The sequence below is a fragment of the Coturnix japonica genome, chromosome 12, assembly GCF_054131305.1.
Source record: "Coturnix japonica strain WE chromosome 12, WE-NBRP24, whole genome shotgun sequence".
Lineage (NCBI taxonomy): Eukaryota > Metazoa > Chordata > Aves > Galliformes > Phasianidae > Coturnix > Coturnix japonica.
In genome coordinates, this window is record NC_140674.1 from 7,948,624 (window position 1) to 7,956,854 (window position 8,231).

At 41.0% G+C, this 8,231-nt stretch overlaps 1 protein-coding gene across 1 annotated transcript in view; it reads right to left on the reverse strand.

Moving 5' to 3' along the window:
• EPHA4 (EPH receptor A4) overlaps positions 1-8,231 on the reverse strand; it is a 231,670-nt gene that overhangs the window by 222,532 nt on the left and 907 nt on the right. The gene's annotated exons all lie outside the window — the stretch shown is intronic.

Sequence of the window (8,231 nt, forward strand, 5' to 3'; positions counted from 1 at the left end):
TTCAGACAAACAAAGCACAGTCTCATAGATTTCATTTGGCCAAGTGCAGAAAAATAACACCATGAAATTAATTTGTTCTACACTGGGTGGTACCAAATCCCCAGAGCTCTAAGCACTTTCTGACCAGTATCTCTGGAAGCTATAGACATTCAGCACACAGTTGGCTGACAGGTGTCCCGAGTACTGACCAAAAGAAGATTTTTAGATCTTCGTTAGATTAAATGAAAGAAAATAACTAGATCAGGAAAGGGAGGAAAAAAATAACCAAGAACAATTACATTGTAGTGATGGAGAAAGATGATCCAGACATAAGAATAAAAGATCACATTTTCCTTTGCAAGAAATTTTGTGAAAAATAAGTCACAAAAACAGTCTAATGTTTTCATTTTTCTTTCCCCAAAGGCCACACACAGTTTAGGGTACTCATCCCTATATAAAATAAGTTAAATTAAATGGAAGTAAAGGAAGCTTCTTACAAGTGCGTATATGGAACACTGGGTGGTGTAAACCAATGAAGGAACAGCAGCTCCCAGAAAAAGAGAGCAATTGATGTGTGAGGAACTGGATGTGAGACCTCAACTAAAACAATGATAACTCATAGAATCATAGAATCACCAAGATTGGAAAAGACCTTAAAGATCATCCAGTCCAACCATTCACCTATTACTAATAGCTCCCAACTCATACCTCTAAAAAACTGACTTTAGAAATAGTCCTGTAGTAGACACTTATAAATGATGGCATTTTGGGGCCTGTGTGGATACAAATGCAATGGTCAGAAACAGATCTGGCACAGACACAAGACTCATGGATCAAATTCCTCCCTTGGCCACACACTGTTAGTTGAGATGATGAATGTTCAGGATTCAGAACCCCCCATGCTGCCTGACACATCTAATCCTACATCTTGTCCCTCTGAGAAGTGCCACACACTTCAGAAGTACAAAAGTGCACAATATCTACCAGCTGCTACATAAACGAATCAAACAGCAAAGACCCCTCCTGAGCTCACCTCGTCTATGCCACTAGAAATTTGAAAGTTCAAGTCAGAAGTGAAAACTGCTGCAAAACATCTGAATGTACCTCAGATCCTAAAAGCTCTCAGCAACCACATAACACTTTTTTCCCCCTCCACCACTTCAGATTAGAAATACAGAGTAATTTTTCTAAACAAACAGCAAGCAGAACCCAATCAGCATTCAGAATGGACTTCCCAATTTCTTTTTCATCTAAATCAGTGCTGGCATCACACCCTGCAAAAACAGATTGAACGCTAAGTAATAGTCTTGATGATCCTGGTATATCTTTTCTTTTTCCCCTCACCCAGAAGTTATCCCTAACCCCAAGAATTTGTTCTGAAGCATTGCAAGGCTGCAGTAAGGTACTTGAGCACAAAAAAAAAGCACACAGTAACGAAGTCTTGAGTCTTGTTTTTTTGGTTTGTTTTGTTTCTTTTTAAAGGCAGGACACTCAAGCTCACATGAAATGAGAACTCAGGAAACAGCATTCAGTTCCAGGGTACTGCCATTCAGCTCATAAGACTTAAGTGGGTACAAACACAGCTCCTGTTATCTTCCAAAATCAGGAAGAGCTGGGAACTACCACTGCACATATGACAAGCCCCGTTAGCGTTTGGGCATCAAGTCACCTAATATTCAGATACTAATTTTCTGTCCATGAGAGATCACTCCACAGACATCAATGCCAGTAACTGACAATTTACATTCCCAAAAGACAGAGCAGAAACAGGCCCAGTAGACTGATTATATCCAGTTGGCGAACTTGAAGATTTTGGACTAGTGAAGAAATGAGGATTTTGCCAGTATTTAAGCTTTGACACAGCAGTTTGGCAACTTGACAGCAGGCAAGAACTGCCAATAGAACAGCCACAGTCATTTCACTTCTATGGGGCTGTACCAGCTGCATTAGTCTTCAGTGGGAGGCACTGAGGGGAGTTAAACAGGTGATGGGAGACCAGGATAACCAAGTCCAGCTTCAACCTTGAAATGCTTGAAAGTGGCAGTAAGAGTTGAGACTGCTGCAATACAGCTACAGCAGTGCTCTCCTGCATGCTCAAGGCAGGCACAAGGGATAGGTATTTCAATTCGTAGCTGATTTTCATGTGCATTATATGATGTACAGCCTAAACAAATAGATATTCTCACTACACAGAAAGGACATTCATACACATTGCAGTGCAATATTCACAAAGCAGCAGGGGCCCCAGGCAAGGCACACATGAATGGCAGACCCACAGGCTTAGCTTCCTGATATATCCAATTGCCAGCCCAGATCCAGGAGATACAAATGTGAAAAATGAAGAGGCACCCTTACACTTGTAAAACATGAGTTGCAATAGCCATTGTATAAAACAAGAGGACAACTACCAAAAAAAGCTTCCATTCCAGCTTGTGCTTTGATACAAACGGGTAATTCAGACCTAGCACAAGATTTTCATGATAATTTTTATTCACAAGCTTAAAACACTGACCACACTCCAAACAACTCCACAGTGCTTCACGTGGCAGGGTCTTTTAAAATGAAGCACATTTCATTTTGCTCAATCAGCTTCAAGAATGAGGATTTTAGAGAGCTTTGAAGCAAAAGAATTTCAGGGCATCCACAGACCTTGGGTAGGTGATATTTGTTGCTTTTAAATTAAATTAATTCACATAGATATAGAATAACTACACATAACAAAGAAGCTGACAGTATATCACAAAGCAGGATGCAGATCATTTTTAGAGCACTATTTTAATTGTAAATACATGAAAACAGTCAAAACGTGGATGCAGAATTTTAATGAAATAAATCCATATGTGCTCACTAGAAGGAATACGTTGAATTTTAGGCCTCACCTAGAGATAAAAACTAGAAGTTTTTGTGTGCTCCTCATTTAGGGCCACTGAGAGAGAAATGCTTCCCTGCGGGTGGGAGCTGCAGCCCTGCAGGAAGCCTTACCTCACATTGGTTTCTCTGCTTGGTGCCTCAAGTTGGTGGCTGTGAGTTGCCTCCCCTGCTAAGCTCCAAGGACCAACAGCCTCTTCACTGAGCACCCAGGTGGTGTCAACATTAAGCCAGGGAAAAGAAAATTGTTGTATATCCACCACATGCAACAAGACCTAAGCTCTATACGCACACAAGGATGCAGGATCAAAGCATGTAGAAAACTAGAAAAAGGGTTGTTGTTCTTTTTAGATTTTTGTTGTTGTTGTTTTTTTCCTAAGAGGCAAAAAGCTGAGGCGACTTGAGAAGATAACAGATAAATACCGACCAGTTTGGTTATGATTCCAAAACTAGAACAAAACATCACAACAGTTTGGCAGCAGTTTTGTTTAAACTACCCCAAAATGAGAACTGTCATTTTTGAGTGCTCCTGCAAGAGCCAGGAACCCTGCCAGGCTGCTAACAGCACACATTGTGAGGTCAGCTTGTGCTCCCTCCCTTGAGCCCAGCAGGATTAACACTGATAAGCAAACATGTGAGAACCCAAGAGAAGCTCTGACAGTATCACTCCACAGCAACTAACTCATTCCCTCAAAACACAATAGCTTAAATCAAACAGCAGACACCAAGGAGATGGAGGAAAGGAAACATAGAAGTTAGACCAATATTTCTGGCCATGTATACGAAGTATAACCACGTGGTACTGTCTAACAAAGTCATTTATGTGATTATCTAATGATTCTGCACATCCAAAAGTTTCACAGACTTCATTAAGAAAAACATTCTGCTGGAAATACATTCTACTACACTTAAAAGGAATGGGGAGAGGATGGTACAGTACTGTGTCAAAAAGGCATACATATTTATATAAAAACAAAGAAATCACTCCCTCTCCCCTCAAAAAATACTGTGGGATGTATTGGTTTGTCAAGGTCACCAAGGACCACACCACTTCAGGCTTTGCTGAATCAGTGACAGCATTCAGTACATTAGGAAGCTGGGTTCTGTTTCAGCAGCCCATTACCCCTATCATCATGCCCTTTCCAAATCCCACACATGTATCTGTCTATAAAATGCTCTGCACTCGACAATCTTGTAATGGCATGAGACCCTGGTGCTCATACCATATATTAAATACAGGTTTAGAAGTGTTAACACATGGGAACATCTTGGGGGACTGAAGGACAAAGCGATCACTATAAGCTTTTGATTTTTGTGCCAACAGAACTGCAGCCAACATTAGGCCTCATCAGGACCAAAGCATTGCACTTGCTAACAAAAAGCTTTGCTAAGGACAGAAAAGGAGACAGATACCCAGGCACAGCATACAGGGCCTGACCACAGGCTTCAAAACTATTCAGGAACATTACAACTATTTTTTTGGATTACTGAACATTCATTGGATATCTTCTGATTTATGCAAGAATACCTAGCTATATAACAGCACTTGTCAGAATCTTTTATCTTTGTGTTAATTTTATGACCACTTCAGCTCTCCGTCTGCCTGTGGGATGAAAGCAAATCGATAGAGGGGAGGGGTCACTGCCAAAGGCCATCTATATTTAATGCAATTTCACGTGCTGGGTCACCCAGCATTCCTAGACTGAAAAGAAGGCTCTGTTGCTAGGACTTTAAAAAACAAAAAAAAACAAGCTGAAGGGAGCATATAGTCACACTACCAGCAGCTGTCAATCAGAGCTTAGTGAGGCTTCCAGTTTGTTCAGAATAACCAGAGAAGTTGGAGGGCTTTCTCCAAGTGTGCCATGCTGTTAAGAGAAGAAAAGTCTTCAGAGAGTTCACATTCATTTCATTAAACACAAGCCCACAAAGTTCGCTCATTCCCAGTAGCATGATCTCTGTTAATTCACTAAGCTGACATGGCAAAGGGTTTGCTATTAAACAACCCACACCAAAAGGAAAAAAAGCGCAGCCTATTTTAGCTGCTTACTCTAAGTTTGTACTACATACTGCTGCACTAATTGAGGTTCCAAGTCAGGGAAGCATGCTCGCTCAAGAAAACATTGCAGCATATGTTTAATTTTAAGCATGTGCTTTCCACTCCCCACTGCACTCATACACATGGCTGACGAAAGACTTCAGTATACACTGGTGTGCTCCTCTGAACCCAGGCCAGAGGATATTTGAACAACTCCATAAAGTCATTTTAGATGGTCCTCTGATGAGAGAAAGATTTTCTTTCAACGTAACATGCTCTGTCTACACATGCAAGTTTGTCACAGACATTGAGAGGTTGTAGCATCTGTCGTGCAAGGAATAAGAGCCCCTTGTATGCTAAAAGATGTACTCATATACGCATATAAAACTAGATAAATTAAGGTGCATCAGCATGAGATTGATGAGACAGTCCCTCTCTCAGATTAGGCTGAGTGAGCTGCAGCATCAGCTCACAAAGGGTAAAAGGAAACTGCAACACATCTGTATGTCAGCAAAGTCTCCAGCAGAATATCTCAATCTCCAAACTGAGTTCAAAGTGGATAACTCATTAAAATAATAATAATAATAATAGCCCCACACAAGCTGCAATGGATTAGAGGACCACAGCAAATAATTAGTAAATAAAAGGTAGTGGAGCTAAAATAAGATCTGTGATCTGCTTTGGTTAGCACGCTTTTCACTAGCTTTTCACAAGAAGGAAAGAAGCTTCTTGTTCCTAGTAAGATCAACAGAAGAATAGTGCTAACTCAGAGTAACAGTAAGTAGAGAGAGAACTGACTGTACAAAGCAATATTTGATGAATCCTTGTCTTCTTACAATCCTAAATCTTTCAAAGATCACAGGCACACGGAATCGAGTCCTGCAGATGCAAACAGCATTTACCAGGACCGCTGTTGTTAGACACACCCTGTACCTAAGCCTGGAGCAGGCTGGATGTTCCACAGGTACAATTCGCAGCACATCATAAACAGAGTGATTCTGGCTCTCCTAGTCCCATTCCACATCCCACTTGAAGAAAGTCATAAGTAGACATGAGGGAGATTAACACAGTTACAGATCACAGACATCTGTGAGCTCCAGAAGCACCATACAAATATTATTTTCACATAATAAAAAAAAAAAAGAGAGAGAGACGGAAAACTCTCACGTTGTACACAGTACTTAAGTGCCTTGGCAATCCCACGTTTAGCATATGCATGTCTCTGCCCTTGCCACATTCCGTTCCCTGTGCAGGCAGTTAATGCATCACGTTACAGAAATGAAAAGCTGCATTTCCTTTTTATGTTTTCTGCTGCTAAGAGGAAGGGGGGGGGGGGAAGGAAAAAAAAACCAAAAAACAAAAACCACCATCTTTCACCTTCATTCTTTCTAGAATGAGTGTAGGTGCCCATTACAGGTCTTTCTTGTCCTTTCAAGCAGGCATTCAACACCCAAGGATGTGCACAGGGCTGGCACCACACCTCCAGATCTAGAACTGGACTATCCAGGTTACCGTTATGTCAGGAGTTGCAGACCAACCTACCTGAACCAAAGTTACAGAAATGCTGCAGTGGCTGAGATTACACCTGACAGGCTGCAGAAATCAGGTTTCCCCTCTCATTTGTTACTAATAAGATGTCCTGGGCAGGGACAAGCAGGCTTTGACATGCACATAGAAGCCTAATAATGTTACCAACACACCCTGTGGCTAGCGTGGTCGAAGAGACATTTTTATTGCTGCATGGAGATAGGACTGGAAAAAGCCTCTTCTTGTTGGCATACACACACATGCACACACACACAGGCGTGCACTGTTCAAAACTGTTTGAAGAGCTTGTGGTCTTGTTGTTAAATGAGTTGTGAATGTTTCCAAAAAGCCTAAACTCAGACAATGGAAGCACATTGCTAAAGAACGTTAAAAGGGACTTGAGCTGATCTGATAATTGACGAATAAGACAAAAGCAGAAACAGCTTACAGAAATAAAGACATTGGTTGGAGAGACGTTTCAAAGAAGTTAATCTTTAATTTTTAAAATGACACGCGTACACTGCAAAGAACAAAAGAAAAGCAACTACAAGATACAAATAGGCCTTTCCATCAGAAGAACAGATGAGTGTTTTTGTGCACATTGAGAGGACAGCCTCCCAGAACTCTCAAGTTTTAGATTAAGTCTTCCTTTCACTCAGATCCAGTACAAGACACCGAATTGAGAGTGATTTGTTTTTATAGAGTTTAAACTCACAAGCATGATGTGAACACAGATGATCTGAACTTTCATTTTTTCTCTCCAGGCTTCCTGCATGCAGGAGCCAGAGCACGTATAATACCGTTCTTATGCAAACCAGTGTTTCGTCTGCAACTCCAGTCTTGTTCCTATAGTCAAAACCATTTAAATTAGAACTGGATTAATCCAGCAGAAATACATCTGTGAACATTTTTTGGCCTGTTAAAATGCTTACGTCCATGCACTTCCACATCAGTATTCTGCACGTATCCCACCCTCGCAGTTAGACAAAAGGAGCAGCCTCTGGCTCAGATGGCCCCGAGCAACAAATCCCTAAAGGCTGGGCAAGTACAACTGGAAAAAAAATAGTACCTTATTCTTATTATCTTCCTTTGGCACAGCTGTCAGAGACAGAGCACTACGGTCTGAGGCAACACGGCTATTTCTGCAAACGTTCACACTGGTAAGTGGGAAACAACTTTTAGATGCAAAGAGGGTTATGCATCAGGCTCCCTCCTCCTGGCTCACACATAAACATCAGAAACACTTAACACGTCCCATCAGGAAACAGCAACATCTGATTGCCCAGACTGAGCTGAATGCATATACAAGAACTTGTCCTAAATATTGAAAGAATTAAAAATCTACGCATCCTTGAAATACTCAAGAAGTAACCAGGAACATACTTAATGCCAAATTCTTGGCATTGTAATTCCACTAACAAAAGAAAAAGCTAATATATTTGTGAAAATCCGCTCTGCTTCGTTTTAAAATGCACATTAAGGAATATCAGAGTCTACCTACCACCTGAAAATGATTACCGTGCTCCAATAGCCCCGTGAGCATCAAACACATCTGTAATGCAGATACACGTAATGTATCCAAGAGGTCTTATAACAAGAAGAGGCCAAACTAAGAGACCCTAGATAAGACTAAGGACAAATGAAAATCTTAGAAGAATAAATGCCATCACAAACCCATGTGGTATCACACACCAGTGCCTGTTGCTTCCATGAGACTTCTACATTAAGCACAGCCCTGTGTTCGTGCCATGGTTCTGTTAATACTTCATTAAGCAGAAAGATAAATCAGATGGGAAAAAAATCTCACATATTCAGCACCACT